We start from the raw sequence: 24,167 nt of genomic DNA on the forward strand, positions 1-24,167 counted from the left end.
TTAAATTTCAAGTCTTTTGCCTGATAGAATTATTGAAAACTCAGAGCAGCTCAACTTCTAAAAAGAAAAATGGTAAGACAGGACTGCTGGAAACCATCCTTCTTGCAATGTTTTATTTAGGAAGCAGGCATTTTTTCCAGAGCTGTCAGACAGGATGAGGTCAAAACCAGAATAGTATGAGAGAGATCTCAAATAATGATATTTGCTAAATATATGCCAGAAATTATTAATGTTATAGGGCGCAGACCTTTCTTCACTCACACTGGGGATGGAGAGCAGAGGATGAAAGCCAGAAAGCATCTGCTCTGCAGCCATAAATTTCTGAAACCTCTGTAGGGCAACAGCCAATCTAGTCAAGTATTGGTTGAAAACTCTGACAGGTTCATTTAGAGGACAATAACATAATTATGCTGCTTTTTCATAAAAAAAAAAGACAAGTTGGTATCTTCTAACACACAAGAAAAGATCAAGAAGAATATATCAATAAAGGGGATAAAACTTCCATTAAAACGGGTAGAAAAAAAATCACTTAGAAGTGATGGTAAAAGATAACAGTATTACTAGGAAATAAAAATAGTTAACAGTTAGGTAGTAGTTCCCATTTTCACTGTATAACAAAACCATGAACTAATCTGAGTGCTAGACTTGGAAATCCAAAACAAATATCATAAGAGATAAGAGATACAAATAATCTTGCAAAATTAATATTCAAATGCCACAATATCTATCAGTAACTCCATAAATCAATTGTGAATTCTATTTAATTGTAGACTTTGAAAGGTAGTTCCAATGGAAATGTAACAATAAATCCTTTCAGAAATGCCATGATTCAAAAGACTCATGATGAGGAGTCCTGGGTTCATCATAATTCAGCTGCAGTCTTTCAGACACTGAAGAAGTGTTGGAACCAATACTTTCTTTCTTTCTCAGGTGAGTTCCTTCACGTCTGGACTTCAAAGTAGCTTCTCTAAGTCATTGTTTCAATGAAAATTGGAACAGTCCTTAGCAGTCGAGTAACTGAGGAAAAGGAGAAACTAAGAACAACCCACCATCTGTCTCCTGCTGTCCAGTGCAGTCCTGCATCTGTAATTTGGTTTTTAAACTCTGCAGGGATTAGAGGGAACCCTAAACTTACATTGGCTGCGCTATTTGATAAAATGCAAGTGCCAGTGGGATGATTAGTAGAGTCTTTTGTTATTCTGCCTCTTCCACAAGCTCCTGTAATTGAACCATTTAATTCAATAAAAAAAATGTATTAACCATATGTCCATCTGCACAGAAAAAAGAAAATATCACTACCCCCACCACTACAACATACCAGATGAGCACAACTGGATTTTCTTGCCTTTAGGCAACCAAGGCAAGCTGCATTATCCATCATTTCCCAAAGCTGCCATGCTGTTTCTGCTTTCTGCTTAAGTGCTGCAGGGGTAGAGTGTCCTGGGTTTGACAAGATGACAGCGGGATTCGCAGTGCACCGCCAGCACCTGCCCAGCAAGCCAAGCTCTGACAGAATGATGTGTGACCGAGTGGGAAAGCAGCCACACATACCTCAGTAAAACAAACAGTGCAGCACGGCCTGAGTGAGGCAAACATATCAAACTGTGAAATGATTATAGGTTTACATACCATGATAAGAATTTACAAATCATTGGTATGATACACTACATTACAATTTCAAGGCAGGGAGTAGCAAAGGAAACTTCTTTTAGCCGAAGAATATACAATTACTTACCTAAGATCATAGTAATGGCATTCCCTGTGGGTTTGAATCTTTTTGTTCTTGTTTTTGCTTTTTAATAGGCTCTTAGGAAAGGCACAGGCCAGAGATCATCAGACACAGTGTACGCTTCCCAGGATCATTCAGGAAAAGTGTAGGCCCAGTACAGGCAATGGCTATATAGACTTCCATACACATCCAGCCAGCACACCCCTGCTCTCTGCCCTGCCACAGGGAGTGGGATTTTTGATATTCCACTAAGACCGACTGGAAGGGTAGGAGAAAGCATCTACAAAAATGGTCAATGATTTCAATAAATGGGTATAACCTAGATTTAAAAGCCTGGAATTTTGACTAGCCTAATTTATTTCACATTGCTGTAAATAGAAAGTAAAATAGAATAAACAGTAGTAATAGTTCTGTCACACATTTTCAGTGCATTTAATTTCTCTCTGCTTATTTCAGATTTAAATGCTTTTGTGAATACACCACATTTTATCAAAATTTTTCTTTTCCTTAAATCTTCCTATTCAAGAAGTCTATTTTTCTTGCTGTCTTTAAAGTGCTCTATGAAGCATTTTCTGAGAAGTGAGATGGCAATCTAAAGGCTTGGCTATCTGTGAGCTCAAAACTAGCAAGCCTTTATGACTGAAGAATTTCACAATGCATCTGTTTACACAGACAAGAAAATTGCTTACCTTATTTTTCCATTTTCTTCTGCACTGCTCTTATATACACATTAGCTTAAACAGCAGAGAGCTCCATGCAGTGATTTATAAAAGTCTTTTCTAATACAGAGAAAGGAAGCCTTCAGAATGCTTAATACAGTTACCTAAAGTAGCACATATACTTTGTTCCAAAACTATTATTTGGTAACATAAAAATATATATTTCAATTACAAGGTTTTCCTCAGATTATTGGCAAGATTATGTATAACAATTTTTCAAAACACACAGCGGGTTTTTTTTGTTTTGTGGGTTTTTTTTTTTGGTTTTTTTTTTTTTTTTTTTTTTTTTTTTGTTTTTTTGTTTTTTTGGTTTTTTTTTGGGGTTTTTTTTGTTTTTTGTTTTTCCTCAAAATACAGTGTATTTTTTTCCAAATACAATAAAGCATTTTAAAAGCTTGTAATAGAAGATTAAAGCATTCACAGTTCTATATTTCTAGTAGCTCATATCAATTGAAGCTAGTGTGGCACAAAGTAAAGGATTCCATATGAATGTTTATGTTGCAACAGGAAGCACAGTATAATTATCAGTGAACACAAACTCAGATTTACCATGACTACATTACACTTATATCAAATACATTACACTAAATAGATTTTAGCTTCTTTGAAGAATGAGAATACAGAACCATAGAAATCAAGCACACTAGGAAAAATCCAGGCCACTGCCTTGCACATTCACAGTAGATAAAAACAGATTGTCATATACTTATATATATGTACATATACAGATCAGTGTATCTACATACAAATGTATATCACATATAGTGTGATGAGTAGATGTATACAGAGCTGCAGATGAAAGTACATGTGCATGTATATATATATATATATATGTGTATATATGCCAAGTAGATGTGTATATATATGTATATATACACTTATGTCTATACACACACATATATCTGCAGCTATATATACACATAATTTTGTCACATTATTCCAAATATTGTTATAATGGAAGACTATATCTTTCACTAATTAGCTATCAACTTGAAACAGATAATGTTCAATCAAACATATCCCAGTAACACTTCAACCCAAATGCTTCCATTTTGCATCCATAAATATATTTTGTTTTCTAAATTCACCTAAATTAAATGCCAGTGCTTTAAAATTAATGAATTAGATTTGCTCATTATTTGCTCATTCTATTTGTGCTGCTAGCTTGAAATCTAGCATGAGCAAATTAGGAACTCATTTCTCTAACAATATGGATCGTTTTCACTACATTGAAGAGTGTATAGAGAACCCAATGCGTAGCACTGAGCTACCTGATCCATCTCCCTTGCAGCCCTGCAGTCAGAGGAAAGGAGCATCCCTCCTGGGGGGCAGAGGCAAGGGGATGCTACCTCAGTGCTCCTGCTGGGACATCCAAGGATGGCAGACTGGGAGTGCCTGAATCTGTGCACCTGGCACAGCCAGGAAATGCACTCTAAAGCTGGGCCATGGCAAGAGCCTCTTCTGTGCCTTAATTTGCCAGTTAGCTTTGGCCAAACATCTACCATCTTCTTTACTAGGAGTGAGAGACTTATCTTCATAATGCCCAGCTGTACCTGCCACATCCTCTGGGGACGTGATTGCTTAAACTGTGTTTGCTTTTACAGAATTTGCTCTTCCAAACACCTTACTTCTTGTAGTATGAACCCTTCACTGAGGGTTTTTATATTATGATAGAAATATAACTTTGAATAGTAATGTATTTTAATGGCCAGTGACTTCAGTGGAAGCATCTGCTTATTTACATGGTCTCAAAAATAAGAATAAGTACTTTGTTGCCATTAGGGCCAGAGAAAAAAAAAATCTCAGATGTTGCATCTTGGCAAAAATCCAGATATGGATTTCTGATCTCTTTCAATTAAGACTTTCATCAAAGATTGAATTTATTACACAACCTGCATAATTTTATTGCATAAATTTTTTTTTACAAATATGCCATCTAGAACAAATATACATCCTTGTCTGTATAGTTAAAGGACAGTGATTTTCACAGATTTAGTGAAAAAGTGTTTCTGTACTATTATTTATTTACTCCATGGCCCAATACTCATTCACACCATGAATTTCAGTTTCAAAATAATCCTATCTTGAAATCCTCCAAGATGATTCCCAGAAGTTTCAGAAATGAGCTACTGATCTCATCTGCGACAAGCCTCAGGGCAGTGCAGGTTTCTCACATGTAGCAGCAGCAGACTTGCCAAAGGAAAGGCACTTGTCTTTCTTGGACAAGTGCACTTAGTGGTTATTGTCTAAACAATTCATACAGAACAAGGTGAAATATTCAAAAGCCTGAGTTTGGACATGTCTAGAGTTTTCAAATGCTTGAAAACAACAGCAAATCAAGTCTTGACTAATTACAGTAAATATTGACTATCAGCTCAGTTAAATCTATGAGGTACAATTTTTAAAGAGATGAAATTATTCATATTTTGGGAAGTTTCAGCGAGCTCTTTTAGAATTACACCCCATCTGTCTAATTGACTTTGGAAGAAATAGACATGCAGCCTGATGTTCTTAAGAGTTACAAATACTGAGATATTTGTAATTCTTAAGTTACAGTTTGAGCAAACCACTGCAAACTGCCTTTGCAGGTATGTGGGGACAGAAAAGTTTGGAAAGAGGATTTATTACCACACTGAATATAAATATGGTATTAAATTTAAACAAAAAAGGATACATGCCATTCAGTCATGTATCTATTTGTGAGTAGCCCATATTTTTTCTTTGAATAAAACCTTCATCTTAAAGACTTCATTTCAGTATTTTACTATGTATGCACTTCTTAACCCAGGATTTATTATTATTTTGTTCATTATTATAACGCTGGATCAGAGTTGTGATCTAGATTTTCAGCTCTCTCTATATGAAACACTGTCCATTGACTCCATAGATAATCCTCCCAATGAGATATTTAAAATCACATGAAAATTTTCACTATGTGAAAAAAAGAAATGGGAACTCTTAGGCTTAATTATATAATTATTTTCCCAGATGTTGTTAAATGCCAGAATGCCTTGAATCAACACGGAAAAACAGTGTCTAAAGAAAAAAAAAAAATAAAGCCTTGTAAGTGATTTCTCCTCTTTTACTGAAATGGCATTGTCCTCTATAAAAACATTCACATTTGAGCATATAGATATTGAGAAGAGCTTGCTATCAATTCTAGATAAAGCAAAAAAAATGCTGTTATATTTCTAATCCTGCCCTACTTTTGAGTAATACTTGCATGCATTTAATGTGAATGTTAGCCATTAGGCACGTTCATAGGGAACAAACCTCATAGGCAGACCTCCTTACTATCTCAAATGGTACTGCTTTAAAATGAAGTAATCAACTGATTATGCCTTGAAAAGAAATAAAATTTTGTTTTTTCTGTTTGCTCACTTCACAATACACCTCCAGAGAAAACCAGAACACTGTACAAACACTTTTCAAGTACTAAAAAATTCAGAGAGCCTGGAAACTGAGCTCTAAAGAAGCTCATCTGACACCTGACACAATCTTTTCAATTTCATTTGTCTGCAAGAAGAAAATGAAATGACAAAAATGTCTGTCAAGCCCTGAAACCAGAAAATATTTTTTTTCTGGAAATCTTTCTCATGGTGGGAAAAGAAATAGCCCAAACAACAACAAAAAAAAACCAGAACTGTAAAAAAGCCCTCTCAAACCACAGATTTTCTGCTTTTCCAAACAATATATTTTTTACCTTCAGAAACTAATTTCATTTTCTCTCAGCTTAGAGCTGAATCTCAGATATTTTGTAACAAAAAGTGTTGAAAGAAGATGAGCTCCATTCCATTGTTCATTGAGTGAAAATTATAAAAATGTTTGTGTTTCCATCAAGGTCTGGCATACAGCTATCCCAGTCTCTGGATACAATGTCATATTTACCTGGTGTCAGGTCCTGTTATACAAGAGATCTCTAACATGCATCATTTGAATGTGTTAAAAAACATGAATTTGAACTTTCCCCGGAGTGTCAGAGAATCTGAATGTTTCTAAATTGAACTATTGCTGACCACTGGATTTTCTACTGTAACTATGGCACTGCATGCAAGTATTAAAAGAGCACTTTCGCTTTTTTTGATGTTAGATAGTGTGGCAACTTAACATAAGATGCAGTAAAGTGACTTGAAAAATGCTAGGAAATTCTCTATTAAGGGAAATTTATTGTTATCGGCTTTGGTGATTGAAATATTACTGCTCTCTACTGTGGCAAACCCAATACTCCCACACAGGACAGATGGTTTACTTAAAAAGTGAAAGAAAAAAACCATCACAACGCTGTTGAGAGGTTTCAGCTAGAGAAGAGAAATCACTAAGAAAAATCTACTGGCTAATGAAATCTACATATCTTTTTGGACAAAAACTATTTATAGAGAAAAGGAAATTTTATGAGAAACTTTGTGCCAGAATGTTATTATTTTAATATAAAACACTGCTTATTATTTTGTCTAAATAATGCCTTAAGCATGCAATCATAATAATTGCCAAGTTATCACAGTTAGTCAGAAAAGAACATTTTCAGTGTATTTATTTATTTGTTTTAAAGAATGGAAATTCTTCTAATCTGAGATTTGGGGATATCTTTTCACAGTGATAAGCTTAGGAATTGTGCTAGTAATTTATTGGAATGGATTTATTGCTGGGGAAGTAAAGAGTTCTGTGTGCATCCTTTTTATGTATTAAATTTCTTTAATACACTTGCAAACAAAATGCTACCTTATGGTTGAAACAGTGAAACACCTTGGTAAAAAATGAAGGAAAAAGGGAAGATACTTTTTATTGCAACATGTCACTAAAAATATTTTCATAAATACTTTGTTTCTTTATTCACCAGTGTATTTGAAAGTCAATCTTTCAATCTATTTAAAAGTGCAGTTTAACACTCACTAGGTGGCACAATAGTTATTCAGAAGCAAAAGTCTGGACTTTGCAACAAAATCTTAACCAGTCTCTCATAAAGCCTTTGTCTTATACATAGAAATTATAGAAATTACAAACCAAATTACATCTATTCCTTGATAGGGAAAGCAGATAAAGTAAATGCATGTCATTCAAGTACTGGTCTCAATCAAACTAGGAGCCAATTTGCAGAAAACTGTGCTCCCTGATGTAGTTTAACTTAAATTCTTTTTTTCTTCTCCATTGGAATAGACACATCTGCAAGTCCTAGTGGAATCCTGCAGATTAATCAAAATTGCCCATTCCAAACTTCAACCCTCTTTATGCATGCTGCCAGGAATTTGTAAAGTCTCTGGGAAATCGATGGTGGCAGGCACTGTGGATTTTAATGCATGCAAGCAATTGTTCTTTAGTGAGATACAGACAAGTAATCAAATAATGCTCCAATTCTGTGCTCCTTTTTTAGGCTTTGTTTGCAGGGCTTGTGGGTTTCTTGTGGCTGTTCATTCTTTTGAGTTAACAGAGGAAAGATGTGCCCAAGTGGGCATGTCACTAAATGGAGACATCTCCAATGAAAGCAGACTGACAGAGAGGGAGGTGGCACTAAGGAAAAAACATTTTTTAGCTATTCTACATAAATGCCTGTTGGTAGCCCTCATGACAGGGTCCTCTTCCTACTAACATTTAACCGGGTTGCTTGACTATCTCCTTTTCTGCCCATTTGAAATGTATCCCTATAATCTAAAGGTTTTGAATTACAATTTTAAAAAATCAGTGCTAGTATAGAGAATACACATTCACAAGGCGGTGATTTTATTTTGTGTGCAAAATGGATCTGCTCCAGCAATTCACGGCAGTTACACCACAGAGTATTGATTTCTTTAAGACCCTCTTGTCTGATGGTTTTAGGAGTTTTGTAGTAAAAGAGGCATAATGTGGAGGAGGGAAAATGAAGGACTCAAGGTTAAGAAAGTTAAATGTGGAAGTCAACGTATTCCTAATTCTGTCTCAGGATCTCTACACACTACAGGAGGAGTGATGTATGCAGATCTTTAAAATAGTATCACCTTCCCTTGAAAGGGTACTGCAAAGCTGAATTTAGTAAATCACAGGCATTCCTCAACTTTTGTATATGCAACTTTGTAAAATGAAGGATCTTGAACTATATCTTTGAAGGGTTTTGTCTATGCAATTCTAAAATTTTTAAATCCAGTAACATTTTCATCTACTACACTACAAGTTTTCTATTCATTATCTAGCTAACACAGTCATGGCACTCTGCAGTTCCTCTCTGTTTCTGAGGATCTGAGCATTCTGTACATGGCAAATAGAAAATCATGGAGATATAATTACATTAGCTGTAAAGGTTGCTATCTAAGTAACAGGATTTTGCTTCTAAAATAAGAAGGTTGAGTGGACTTATGATTGTTTGCATTTTTTATTTCAAGCCTGTAAAGCCTGCATTTTGTAAACCCATTACAGTCTAGGAGAAGCAAAAAAGACTTAAAATCAGGAGTCCTACATAAATTAGAAGGAAAATATTTCCCCTAGCTTTGACAGGGTTGCTCAAATGGCAAATATAATATGCTATTTTCAGAAACAAAGTAGAAAGCTAGAAGAAAGAGAATCTGTACCTGGAAAAAATATGTCCTGCTCTACAAGGTCAGAAGTATTTTCATGCTTGAACTAAGAGTAGGGATACATGCTGCACATCTTTTCACAAAGTCTCATTGCCTCAAAAAAGGAGCAATAATGCAGCATTATTTCCTTCCGTTCATCCGAATCTTCCAGCTGCCCCACTTTTATGCTTTGATTTGCCAGGGAGCTCTACTTCTAGGCTGCTGTGGGTCTAGCCAACCTATTATGTTTTAGAATCAGAAAAGAATTCTCTATTTGGTTGCCACTCAGGAGGGTATTTTGTTTGTTGTTCCTTTAATCTTTCTTGGCAGTCCTACAGGGAGAGATGTGGGTAAAAGCTCCTAGGACTGAGTAGTCTTAATTAGGTAAGTATCTGCAGCAATCCATGGACAGACTCCAGAGAAGATAAAATTGTTTTGGATTTCTACTGGTGGACATCAGAGAAGAGGACAAATTTAAACCTCACTCGCTGCTATTGGTACTTTCTTGCTACATTTCTTGCAGGATTAAAGGTTTGCTATAGAAAGGCCAGTTCAGGCTTTGTCTTTTGTTCTCCTGCACGACCTGAGTTACAGCTCTCAGAGGTGTTTCAAACTCAGTTTGCAGGACTTGTAAGCTGGATTCTTGTGTTCAGCAAGAAGCTTGCACTGCAGTGTCACTATGTTAAAATACTGTCCTGTGGGCCAGGGCATGTCCCTTGGAGAGAATCAGGTGTGGCTAGGGTGTGCATCCAGGGCAGGGGTACCAGGAGAAGAGTGGAATGGTCACCACTAACTGCACATGCTTGTGAATGCTTGTGTGCTAAAAGCTCCTGCATGAAATTTCATTGCACAAGCAAAACCAGTCTAGATAAAGACAAAGAGGACTCAAATTATAAAATACAACACAAAGATGTGTGATAGTGCAATGTTGTAACTCCTTATGGGAACCTGACGTCAGCAGGTAAAGCAGGGGGGCATGCAGGCAATCCTTCCTTTGGGATAACAATTCTTGTAACTGAAAGTAGCAACAGAATCACTTGAAGGAAAAAGGCATTTCCATTAGTTGGAGCAGCAATTCTCTGTCATCAGTTCTCCTTCTATGGTGCTCTCATGGCTATGAGAAAGGTTATTACAACCACATGTAGTCAGGAGAGGAGTCCAGGTATGATGGACTGAACAGGTTAAGAACAGCTGGGGCTTGTAACCCTCTTCTACAGAAGAAAGCATCTTCAGCAATGAATTACTCAAGAGGAAGAATTGCTTGAAAATGGCTGGAAAAATGCTACTTCCCTAAGAATTGACATTTTTTGTTTGTCATGGCAGAAATACAGATCAAAGAGTAGGAAGAGAAGACCAAAGGTTCTGTTAATACTAGAATTTTATATCAGAACAAGACAAGCGCACAGAGTTGTTTTGGCATATATTATAAACAAATCAATGTCTTATTTCTCCTGTGTCTGACAACAAAAGTGCCAGTGATGATCTTAGTGAAGAGAAGGAAGAAGCCACACAGCCGCCCAGGCTTTCAGGAAACCCACGCTTTTTGTTAAATAAATACATAAATCCCTCACCCACTTACATCACTTCTATACCATTTCAGCTGAGATGTGAAATCTGATCACAGATGCTTGGTATGACAGCATGAGGAACTGAGCTAAAAAGAGAATCAGGTTTCCAAAGAGACCAGGCATTCTGGCAAAGCCAGTGAAGCTGTGAGCCAGAGCCAGGTGATGGCAGATAAACACGTGGGCTTCTGAGTCAAGTCCTGCTTTCTGCCACCCCAGCTGCTGCAGACAAAGCAAATCCACCATGCTTGCTCCTGAAGAAGTCATTGCACAGGACCTCTCTGATTCAGTACCTTTTTATGAGAGAAAGGAGGAAGGGAGACCTGAATCTCAATAAAGCAGTTAGACACTTAAAGTGACAGATGAGAAGAAGAACTCATTTCCAGGCTTAACCTCACATCAGTCAATGGTGTTAGCTGGGAGCCTCAACATCTCCTTGCTACCAGTGGTAGCTGGAGGAGGAGGAGTTTATGGTATTTCAGCAAACCCATGGGCACAAGGAAAATACACTGGATTTATCTGTGTCACCTGAAACACAGGGGCAGAAGGCATCTGGAAGGAAACAAGCTGGCTGCTCAAGTGCCTCCATGCTGAAATACCACAAAAGACATAGAGTCCACATCCCAAATGGCTTCTTTATATTTTTTCCTTGGAAATGATATTGATATTTTATTGAGAACTAAAGGCAAAGGATATAGCAATGTTATTAGGAAAGTGAACGTGTTAATGTTGTGTTAACATTTGGAAAACCTGGATATTCAGGAGGTCAAACACTTGCAATGTAGTACTGGTAGCACTAGACAGGCAACTTTGAGCAGTGTAGGAATGCACCTGAGCTGCTATATTTATGCACATCATCAATACAGCACACAGCAGGATTTTCTGGGTTGTTTTGCTGTACTGTGGATTTATCATCAAAATCATGCAGGATTTCCCTGACATTCTCAATAATCTGTGCCAAATTTTATAAATTTTCTAACTGAATAATTAATGAAAATTAAAGCATTGGTATACTTATCCATCACTGAAAAGTACCTGTTGACTTTGAACAGGCATTTAGCATCCAGTGTCTCCAGCTTTTTCAAAAATCCAAAAATCCAACCTCAGCAAATGTGGCCCAATTTCAGAGATTAAGATTATCTGCATTCCTGCTGAAGTTACTGATAAATTATAAATTAATAAAATTAATAAAGGAATTCAAAGATTTTGAAAGAAGTAATATTAACTACTGACACTTCAGAATATTAATTGTTGCCAGAATACTGGTAAGACTCAAAAGGCAAAATGTATTCATGAGGGACTGTGTTGAATCACAGTTGCTTGGTTATGTATTAATGTTTGCCTGAGCTTTTGAAATAGAGAGTAACACTTAAATCTCACTGTAGCCTCTTTTGACCTGAGCTCGCTTTTCCAAATGTCTCTGTGTCCCCATCAATCCCTTTCACTAATCCTTGCTGCTGCTTCACAATTTTTCCAGCTGAAAATGTATCCATGCAGGCAGTGTCGTCCAAGCTCTACATTATTAGTGAATACAAATAAGCTGTGACTCTTTAGGATTCATGTAAACCTATCAATATTCCCATGCTGGCTGTGCTTTCAACTGCAAGAGAAACACTCCACACCAACAGCTGCAGCATATTAAACATCAAAAATTAGGGTTTTGATGGCACTTGCACATTTCTGCCCTTTCATCTATCCTCTATCACTCATTTACTCACAGGAGGAAATGACTTTTCCTGCCAAGGTAGAGGTAAAATGTGTCAGACAAGGGCAAAAAAAAAAATCATTAGCGCACCAGAGGAAACAATTTCTGAGATACAAAGTGTCAGCAGAAATGAGTTTGTACTGTTGCATTCCTGTGACCTTCTTAAAAAAGGTATACCACCTATTTTTTACTACTAGAAATAATTTTTAAATCATAGTACCTAGATGAATCAACGTTTTCCTAGAGTCTTTCTACTTATCAATACTTGTTTTTTTCTTTCACAAAAACGAGGAAAAGCTTTTCTGAGAAGTTGAAATAAAAATGTGTGCTGAGAGTTGGGAAATAATAAATGCCAGTGTAATTTGAAATATCATGCCTAATTCCAATGCTGCAAGATTTCACACTGAGATTATTTCAACACACTCTGTTTGCAATTTAAGCTTCTTGTCTATTTGAGTAATTTAAGCACACTTGCAAAACTTGTCATTTCTCTTAGTTTGTAGGAAAAGGAGAGGAGAGGAGAGGAGAGGAGAGGAGAGGAGAGGAGAGGAGAGGAGAGGAGAGGAGAGGAGAGGAGAGGAGAGGAGAGGAGAGGAGAGGAGAGGAGAGGAGAGGAGAGGAGAGGAGAGGAGAGGAGAGGAGAGGAGAGGAGAGGAGAGGAGAGGAGAGAAGAGAAGAGAAGAGAAGAGAAGAGAAGAGAAGAGAAGAGAAGAGAAGAGAAGAGAAGAGAAGAGAAGAGAAGAGAAGAGAAGAGAAGAGAAGAGAAGAGAAGAGAAGAGAAGAGAAGGAGGGAGGGAGGGAAGGAAGTGTCGGAAGGAAGGAAGGAAGTGTCGGAAGGAAGGAAGTGTCGGAAGGAAGTGTCGGAAGGAAGTGTCGGAAGGAAGTGTCGGAAGGAAGGAAGGAAGTGTCGGAAGGAAGTGTCGGAAGGAAGTGTCGGAAGGAAGGAAGTGTCGGAAGGAAGTGTCGGAAGGAAGTGTCGGAAGGAAGGAAGTGTCGGAAGGAAGTGTCGGAAGGAAGTGTCGGAAGGAAGGAAGGAAGTGTCGGAAGGAAGTGTCGGAAGGAAGTGTCGGAAGGAAGTGTCGGAAGGAAGTGTCGGAAGGAAGTGTCGGAAGGAAGGAAGGAAGTGTCGGAAGGAAGGAAGGAAGGAAGGAAGGAAGGAAGGAAGGAAGGAAGGAAGGAAGGAAGGAAGGAAGGAAGGAAGGAAGGAAGGAAGGAAGGAAGGAAGGAAGGAAGGAAGGAAGGAAGGAAGGAAGGAAGGAAGGAAGGAAGGAAGGAAGGAAGGAAGGAAGGAAGGAAGGAAGGAAGGAAGGAAGGAAGGGAAAAAAAGAAAGAAAAGAAAAAAGAAAGAAAAGAAAAGAAAAGAAAAGAAAAGAAAGAAAGAAAGAAAGAAAGAAAGAAAGAAAGAAAGAAAGAAAGAAAGAAAGAAAGAAAGAAAGAAAGAAAGAAAGAAAGAAAGAAAGAAAGAAAGAAAGAAAGAAAGAAAGAGAGAGAAGAAACTAGTATAAATTAAGCCTTACTATTACTTAGGACTAAAAAATTTGGCCATTAGAAGCAGGTGAACTGGAGCCATGAATATGCAGATTTTCTGGCATGGGCAATTAGAAGGTCATCTGGAAATGGGGGGCCCGAGAAGAAATGGAAGAAGAAAGAGAAATACTTGTATCAGAAGAGAGAAATGGAAGACATTTACAGCTCCAGCCATATTACACTCTCCAGTACATGAGAGTTTTAGGGAATGATGGGGATGCGGCTTACAGGGAGCTCATGGTCAGAGACAGCACACAAAATCTCTAAGGCTATTGCCTCCTTTGCAAGCCCTCATTACTCCAAGGAGATGAAAGGCTGGGATTTTACTCTGTGTGTGCCAAAAAACCCCAGGTATGGGAAGCCAGTGCAGCAGGGGCTCAGTTTTGTGACCTGAGTGCCAAGTGCTAATTTCACTGTGCTTTCCACTGGCTGCAGTTCTTCCAGGTGCACTGCTGGGTTGGGATCCTGTGCAGGAAATATCCCAATGACTTCCCACTGACAGCCCCCCCAGCATAGCAGGTCAGAGTTCACTTGAGACTACCAGTATTTGCTAGGTTTTGTCATTTATTCATTGCAACTTCTGTCCAGAAATCAAGCCAATCAGAAGAACAAGAGATCAAATTTGGAAGCCGTGTACCTGAGTAAGTAAATCACTTACAGTGCCTTCCTCTGGCCTAGTCAAAGGCAGGGAGCACTAGTCATAACTTAAACACATAAATGGAGAGAAAAACAACATTGCTAACAAAATATTTGGGGATAAACTGATGCACAGGAACATTGGGCAGGAGTTTGGGATGCCTCATTTCGTAGCTATTCAGGAAGGAATTCATGGGGCTTTACTTTACTGTTTATTTATTTATTTATTTATTTAATTTTGCTGGCTGCATCAAGTACTTTTTCTTTCCACAGTCTGATACACATCAATATAATCTAACTCCTAACTGTTTTCCAAAAAATGTACATCAGTATTAAATAGGAATATCTTTTTGAAAACCAGTAAGTTATAAAAAACTGATTTCTCTATTAGAAGGTTACTTCAAGGCAGATTTTTCCATTAAGTAATTTCACTGCAATGTATACTTGAATTGACAGAAGTGAAATGCAAGCAAATTCAGACAACTTAATTCTGTAAGAGTTGTATATTGAAAGTGGATGGCAATGAGGTTTTTCTTTCTTTAGAAAGATACTTTTTTTTTCTTCTACCATATAAAGAATTTTCCAAAGAGCCAACATTTTTGTTTCCTTGATGTTGTAAAAATCAGTCCATGAATCAATACTTTCCAGTAAAAAGACCTATTCAAAAATCTTCCCCTGTATATACTTAAGCACAGAGTCCTTGTGCATGAATAATCACATGGTTAGAGAAACCAACAGGTTACGCTCAGCTCCATTCTCAAAAGGAGACACTGGTGTGCCATTCTGTTAATCCCTTTAATCCCTTATTTTTATAAATGGGTATAAAATCCATTTATGTACCTAATCACTATGTCCAAGTCCCAACTGAACTATTCTGCAAGACATATTCATGCCTTTGGAAGAAAAGTCCTTAAAGCTAATAGAAAACAGCTAATAGCTATTTAATTTGACCTTTTCCTTAAAGCCAGGTAAATATCAAACCCTAGTTTGCATGTCTAAATGGCATTTGATTTGAGAAACCCAAGTGGAATAATGATACTTTTCCCAGGTCTTGTTATTGCACCTAATTAGGACAGCCACTCAACAGGACCAGGACCCTGACTCTGCTCCCTTTGCTCATCTTCGGGAGTGGACATAGTGCAAACAAATCTAGTAAAGAGGGGAAATCCAGATCTTCAGCATTGCAGAGGATCGCCATCAACTGGATTAATACACCTGCACTTTTTAAACTGGACTTTGCAGGTTTCCCTCTGTGTACTTGTCTCCTGCTAACCAATGAAGCCTGAAACAACCTCAAAGGGAGTTGCATGGGGGACTCCCCCTGGTTCTGGAAGCAGCCTGTTCCATGTGCCCAAAGGCTTCTCTGAGTGACCTTTCTGTCCTTACAAGGCTTCTGTTAGACCACTCATGTTCCTCACTTCCAGGCTGCTGTACACCATCATGCCCTTAATAGACTTTGATGTAGCCTTTTGGATAACAAACAGTCCTGATTTCTTTTTCATTATTTTATTCTTCTGTTTGCCGTAAGATTTTCACCTGAACCTGTTCTAAATATACTCAAATGTCAGAGTTTCTTTTTATCTGTGCTAATATGACTTTTCTAAAAATTTTTATTGACCTCTTATTTTTCATTCAGTTCACTTCCATCCACACAAAATGGGAATAAAGCCCTACTGTTCTTATTTATGATGTATTCTAATAACTCATAGAGGAAAATAAGTTCAGAAAGTATAAAGGAGTGAAGAAGGATTCTTTTCCAAGTATTTGTTTTCTGAAAAAACAGTATTAACTCTGGATGATAGTAAATGATGGACAGCATTTATGTTTTCACTCAAAATGCTCTCAAGTGGAAGAAGTGACTTCCAAATATGTGTGTCTTTAAAGAGGTCTTTGTTTCCCTACAAGTTTAGACCTGCAGCTTATAGAATGGATTCTAAAAAATTAATTACTAAACTGAATTAAAATTTCATAAAACATATAAAGTACCAAAATGGTTTTCTGTATTTTCTACATCTTTACTACGCAGAAAGAAAATTATCTGTATACTTTCTATATGCTTGGGTGATATTTGACATTATAGGTAAGCCAAGACCTGAGCAAACGTGGGAAATACACAACAAACAACTTTTTTGCTTTTACATTAAAAGAACTGGTAGCATATATCCACTAGATTTTTTTTGGGGCTGTCAGAGAATGATGAGGACAATTAATTCCGTAGCAATTCACCACTGGAAAACCAGAGATGGTTTAATTCTGAACTATGTGTCAGAATCAGGTATTAGATGGGTGACACGAGTGTGGGAAAACACCTGGACCACTGGGAAACCTTTAGCTCCTCAGTGCTGTGCAGCTCAGCCCTACAAAAACCCCCTGTGCTGGCCTGTGTTCTTCATGCATACATGTTCTTGAATCTGGTTAAATCCACTATGGATTTAAGGTGCCTAAGTCTACTTACTTTATCAGGAGACAGCATGTTACCAGTAGAGACCACACACCTAGTCATGACTGATAAGCCTGAAAAAAAGCAACCTGAATATAATGCTATGCAATTAAAAAAAAAAAAAAACAAACAAAATATAATCTGATTCATATGTTGTTTTTATACAGGTGCTTTTAAGATTCGGAAGAAATAAATTCTGCTGAAGCTATTTTCTACAACTGACATTCATCTGAGTGTTTTATGAAATGTTGCAAATTTATTATATAAAGCTCCCAACAGTAAGTGCAACATATTGATTATTTCTCTGACTAAATGAACACTCTATCCCCCAAACTCTAACAGTTAAAAAACCCATGATGAGCTCCATTCCTAACCTAGCACATTTCCACTAGCCTGCAGCATAACTGATCCTAATCTCATTCAATAGATACTTATTTGGATTTTAGGATTGTGTTTGATAGGTTTTTGCTGCTATTATTTTGGGGCTTTAATCCTTTAATCTCCTGTAGTTCATTAAGGACTAGAGAAGCATACTACAAGGAAAACACAGTTGTTAAGCAAAGAATTGAAAAAGTTAATTCTTCTTGCTGAGGACCAAACTTTGAGCATTTACCAGCCCTGACAACAAATATGGTCTGTGGATCACTGTGCCCTTTCAGCATCAGCCTCTGTGCCTGTCCAGCCAACATTTACATGTTAAGGAGCCATTCCACTGTGCCAAATCCTCTCCTCGCAATGTGATGGCACTTTCCTTAAAAGAGCAAATGGAAGGAGACCTCCTGAACCAAACACAGCTGCTTTTTACACAAAAACTGCACAAATCCTGGTGGGGGTCCCTTGATCTCCTTAGCCATTGCATGGTTAACCAGATAGAGTAATTCCATACTGAGAATTCAACAAATCATAGCAAATCAATAACTGCTTTCTCAAATTCCGTGAAAACCTCTCCTCATAATTTTAGTAGTTTATCTGAAAGGTATTGGTCCTACGTCTCTAATGCAATTGATGTCTCCAATGAAATAAATGCCTTGGAGTTACAGGAAGTCCAGCTGCTTCCAGATCTCAGCATGGAAAAAATATTTCTCTCTGACTGTGTATTACCTATTTCTACTGAAGCCTTTGAATTCTACAATCTAATTTAAATATAATTTCGTGATTGATGACAGAGCTTCAAAACAGTGCTCTATGAACTATGGAAAAATACTGGCTCCATCTAAAGATAGTTGTAATTTTCTTAGCTCAGTGAAACTAAATTTGGTTCCTAGATATTCCTGAGGCAATAATTAATGCATGCCTTCAAGCAAAGGGAGGGTAAAGTGCACCTGGACTTCTAAAGCTGCAGTTTGAGAAACAGCTTTCCAAGTGTAAAGTTTTTCCTGGTATTCTTAATGAAACTGGAAAAATTATATGGATTTATCAGTGTAAAAATGGTAAAAAACCCTGTGACTTTGAGCAGAGAAACCTTTAAAAATACTAATCCAACAGAATGTTTGGAACAGCTCAGGACAAGCCATGAATAAAACTGGACAAGTGAAAATTCCTTTTTGCTCAGAAGAAATGTGCTTTTTTCTTCATTTTTTTCTTGGAAAGGAAAGGCAAATTCAGACAGGTTTGGGACTTTTTAAAATTTTATTTCATTTGGAATCCAAGCAGGTTTTTGTATCAACAATCTAGTAAAACTATTTTAGTGTCAAAAGACTTTACTTTCATAATGTCATCAGGTGTTTTAAATATTTAAATTTAAAAATATCAGAAGTCAATTAATCATTAGTCTACATAATGCATTTACACCCTTTTACATCCAAAAGATGTAAATATAATTGCTAGATTCCAGAGAAAGTCTTCCATTTCCTGAATAATGCCTTTAGCAGAGGAAATTTCCTTACCTGAAGCTTTCTGGCTAGCTCTCTTTGTAAGGTTTATAAATGTGAAGTTATTTCTTCCTCTGGTGAGGTGCAGGCACGATCTTATTAGAAATTGTTCAGAGTAAAGTTTTCCTACATCTCTTTTTTAAAAGGCTTGTATCAAGCATCAGATTTTGTTTCTACAAGCACTACTGCAGTACTGACCTAAAAGGCCCATAGGAGATTCAGGAGAAGAAACTGAATTATGAGAGAGTGTGTTGCCCTTGGTCCTCTAAAATATATCCATGCCCAAAGGGAAAAGCTGGACCAATACCCCCTTTTTTCATCCACCTGAAGAATCAGCAAAACTGCCACCAAAGGAATTAAAGCATCAATGCTCCAAAGATGTGACAGAAATCTCTGTCTTGATGCAAAGAAGAAAACCACTAGAGACAATATGGGAATGCTGTCCAGTGGCAGAATCAGATATAAGGTTATGCTAATTACACTGCTATGTTTTTAGAAACTATTAACATGTAGTATACAGCAATCAAGTGTTGTCCCATAACTCCATTTCATACTCACTCATATCATTCTCATTTGGAGAATTATAGTTAAAATCAAAACTTTCAAACTTCAGCAAACTAGATGTTGCTAAGGTTTTTCCAAAGTCCCAGGGTTTTGGGGGATGATTTCATCAACTAAGGAAAAAGAAGTTAGGTGATAATTTTAGGGCTTAACTCCCAAATCCTCCAACATGGGGATTCTGCCACACAGCCTTTTGAGAAGGCAGCTCTCCCATCTGACACGGCTAGCACCGATGAGAGCCAGGTCAGCCATTTGGTTTAGTAGTCAAAATTTTTTTCTAGTTCTTACAGTGTCTACATGACTTTGAAGCTAAGTTTCTCATGATATAATTTCCAATGGTGCTAGCACAGCTTTTCACCCTAAGCTATTGACTTGTGTGTATGGAAAGTACAGAAGATTAAAAACGGCTCAAGGTGAATGTCAAAATGCAGACTCATGTAAACTTTATGATCTTGGCTTTTAACTGCTTTGTGCCTCATTTGCTCTATTCAAGTAGAAAAAAAAACCAAACCCGAATGTATTTAATTGTCAATACTATAGCTAATTATTTACAAAACCACTGAGTCTATATAATTAATTTTTCATTTCCTCAACTCTCAAAGAATTGCTAATTTGTCTTGAATTTTTTATTATCTCTAAACATCTCAAACTACTCTGTCCAAGCAAACATAAAATATAGTTTCATATGGATTGAAAATCTTAATATAGAATCCAGCAGAGTTATAACAAGTACCACAACAGAAGTCATGGATCATGTTTTTCAATAAAGCAAAGCATTAGATGGCTAACCTTTTAAAGAAAATTAATGCTGCAAATATTGCAGACGGGATTTTTTTTTTTTTTCTGACAGAACACATTTCCTATCAAGGGCAATAGCCCAGGTCCTTGAATTACCAGCTCATCCATACTTGGCAACCTTGCCAGCTCTATACGTCATGGTGTTAGAGCTCTGCTCTACATCCAGGAGGAAACCTTTTTCTCAGAGTGACATATTCCTGTTACCCCACTACTGCAAGGCAGCCCTGCAGTGGTATCTGGCCAAACATCATCTTTCACTTTTCCAGTCTAGCAGCATTCATGTAGCAAACAGATCACTACTTTGATTCTTGCAAGAGATTAATATATTGTGCATTTTTGCATTTATAAAAACACATACAGTCCAGCTTACTGAAATGAAGAGGTTTTGGAAAGTTAAAAGTACATCATAACAGGAAGGAAGAGAGGACAGCTTCATATATTGATTATAAGAGTTATTACTACCAATGTCACTAAAACGTATGTGTGTATTTACAGAGACTGCTGGCAAGATTGTCTCTTTTCTCTCAGACCACATCTTTAACTTCTTCTAGCAACAGTTTATTATCAGAGACAGGTTTATCAAAGCTGTGCAGAGCAGTTATGAGTGAAGACATGCACGTGAGAATATGTATATTCATATGCAAACACAGATATACCTTTCTATTAGAATGTTTTCTCAGGGATTATGGGATATTCATGAATCAAGAACAGAATGGTTATCAACTTTTCTTATGGCTCCCCCAGTTTTCCTGTACTATTTATACACACCAGATTTTGCTTTTTTCACAGTCATTTTATGTAAGACACAAGAGAAATAGGAAGTAACTAAGAAGGCAAATCAAAGAATCCGAAGATCCACTACATGTAGCCATGTAGCCATCCAACTAGAACCATACATAACACTCTACGTATGTATGCATGTATGTATGTATGTATGTATGTATGTATGTATGTATCTATCTATCTATCTATCTATCTATCTATCTATCTATCTATCTATCTAATCTATTTCTATATCTATATCATCTATATCTATATCTATATCTATATCTGTATATAATCTATATCTATATATCTTATCTATATCTTTATCTATATCATTCATATCTATATCTACATCTATCTGTATCTTTCATTGAGCTTCTACTGCAGCATCCCTTCATTTTCTGTGTGCTTAAATGAGAGGAATAAATTCTCTATAGCACAAGTGCTTGCCTGTAGCACACAGTCAGCTTTCTCTCCCCCTGAGGAGGCAGGCTGCACTGAGATTTCTTACTGGCTCTCTGGCACAAGAGGAACACTACCTGCTGAGAAACAACAGGCTTTGCTCAGCTTGCTGCTTTCCAGGAGACTGGTGCCTCTCTCTGCACTGGTATCACACACATCTCGTTCAGGGAGAGCAGCAGCTGGAACTGTATCTCTGCACAAACAGGGAGACAGCAGCTTTTTGCAGTTTCTCTCCTTCCTGTGTTGAATGCCTGTACAAGATTAGCAATAACACAACCTTGAGAAAGATTTCAGCAACTCTGAGGAAGAAGCAATTTGCATCCCCAAATTGGTCCTTCACACTTAGGATTGCAGTTGCCCAAGGTGCCTAATTTTCTTGCATCAGCTGTAGCATACTAAGCAGAACCTGCAATCCCCAAATACCTACGATTTTGAATAATTTTAGGAATTAGACTGGGGTAGATTTCTTTCATGGATGCTAACTGAGCTGATAAGGATTCTCGGGGTGGTAATGGAGATCCTGTACACAAAGGCTAGGAGCTTCCTGTTCCTTTTATAGAGTGCCAAATGATAAGGATGTTAACTGGAAATGAACAAATAAACCAAGCTCCAACAGAAGTCCTGAGGGTGGTCAGCTCCCTTTCATTTGAACACTCCTTTTGGTTTACTGCCAATTTCTCATTTACTTTTTCCTCTGCTTCTGTATCTCCCTCTGAGATCCCCAAGGGCACTTCAGCAGAATCCCTGAAGCTTCTTAGATCTTTTCCAGACATGCAGGGCTGCACACAGGATTCCCTGGCACAAAATGGAACCAGCCATATGTATCACGTTTGGCTGTTTTTTTCCTGATAACAACAATTGTCAGACTGCAATCTACAGGTATGTGCAATGGTTGGTTGGGCATAAAACTGGTTAGTGAAACTCTACAAAATTCTAGGAAAAAAGTTCAATGAACACATACTTTATATTTCTATTACAGCAGCATATATGACTTATTTTTGCCTGCAAATTAATTTTGTTGCAAGCAGTATTAATTAAACAACCAGACATCAGTGAAATGTGAACTCTCTCTTCCTGAAGGAATTTCTGACATGCTGTGGTATTTAATTCTGGCCCATCTTCAGTGGACTGCAATGGCTTACAGGACGTTGCATCTGTATCACAGACAATAAAGCCATGTGTTTGCTAGCTCCATTTTTGTTTTCTGGCTAGTGCAGCTGCCTCAATATTCAGAGGCAAGAAAATTCCAGGGCATACTGAGTCCAGATGAAAATGAAATCGAGTTACCACCTATAGAGTAAAATCTACCTGAAAAATTAAAAATTATCTACAGGTAAAAAAATATTTTTTTAAAAATTGTCTCCTCAGTTTCCAGTGAGTCAGAATACAACCCCAGATGTTAAGTATTTGAGTTAGAAAACTTTTCATATCAAGAAAGTGTTTCTACATATTTTATATATAAAGCACACACACTTGTAACAAAACTACTAGTTTGACAGATGTTTGGAACTGAATTTCATTAGAAAAACTATTTGACTAGAAATATTAAGGTTCTTTTCTCCTATTTGTTAATGAATCAGAATCCTAAATGCCAGGCAACAAGTAAATTGTGGGCAAGAGCTAAAATAATGGAAAGAAAATGGATACTCAGTCATTGCTAATCGATACTGCATTAACCTCTTTACTATATCAGTGCAGGAACAATGGATAGTCCCTCTGCACTACCAAAATGCTTCCCAGTAGCATCTTTTGGAAAACCCACTGGTCCTGATCAGAAAAAAATACTACACAAATATCTGTGCAGTTACCAATGTGAAAAAAAAATTGTCTGTGCTATTGACTTTGACTTCCAGAATGGAATATCAGTTACAAATCTGAGACTAAAGAATCAGAGTATATGTAAAAAGAAAATTAGTGTGAAATGAGAGAATTACAAACATCTTTCTTCTGAGAAATTATTTTTTACAACTTTTCTATACATAATAGTCATATTAATTTAAAATATTAACTATCCAAGTTAACTTGGTAATTCATAATATTAATTCTGAAATTTGTAGGAATAACAAAAAAATACTTTGGGAAAACATCAACTTTTGATGTGTTTCTTTTGATTCAAATTATTCTTATTTTAGTAATTTTTTAACAGGTGAACTCAAAACAGCTCAAGAAGGAATAGACTTCAAGGTAAGAATTTCAAATTGATTCTGCAGAACCGGATATCCTTAACACTTTAAGCCAGCATGGGAGCTATTTGCCTCACTCTACTTCAGCAGTAGTAATAAAACATATTGCAGTTAAGGGAGAAAGTTTTCAGTTAAGGTTCTGAAGTTTTGACATATGAACAATAGAAAAAAATTACATGACTTTTTTTTTATCCAAACAAGATTTTACCTTTCAGTTAGACATTAATTTCAGTTTACCTTATACATCTTCATGACCCACAGCCTTATGTGAATTTCTATGATACTTCATACTGAGAAGATTGAAAGGTTGCAAGATACATCTGGTCTTACCACAGTGTAATAGTGAGTTTTGTTCCAGCCAACTTAATCTGTACAAGATACTTACAAAATAACTAAAGATTAAATTAAAAAAAAAAAAAAAAAGAAAAGTTTGAGGAGTACAAGTCCTTGAGTTATGGGAAGAGAGGGATGAAACATTGTTTAAACAAAATGAGAAGCACGGGAGAAATATTTAAAGTGTAGAAGGGCACCAAGAAATTTTGGAAATTGTAACAGAATAAGTAAAACATATTCTCGCAGGTTGTGTCAGCATCTTCAAAAAGAAATTATTCACAGCAATGAAGCACAAGTGACTCAAAAATAATGAAGAGGCTGACAGCAGGGGCAAAAACCCCAACAGTGCAGC

The 24,167-nt window shown here is 36.9% G+C and overlaps 1 protein-coding gene across 2 annotated transcripts in view; it reads right to left on the bottom strand.

Moving 5' to 3' along the window:
- The window catches only part of CHRM3 (cholinergic receptor muscarinic 3), a 273,783-nt gene that overhangs the window by 13,953 nt on the left and 235,663 nt on the right, over nt 1-24,167 (bottom strand). The gene's annotated exons all lie outside the window — the stretch shown is intronic.

The sequence above is a fragment of the Melospiza melodia genome, chromosome 3, assembly GCF_035770615.1.
Source record: "Melospiza melodia melodia isolate bMelMel2 chromosome 3, bMelMel2.pri, whole genome shotgun sequence".
NCBI lineage: Eukaryota > Metazoa > Chordata > Aves > Passeriformes > Passerellidae > Melospiza > Melospiza melodia.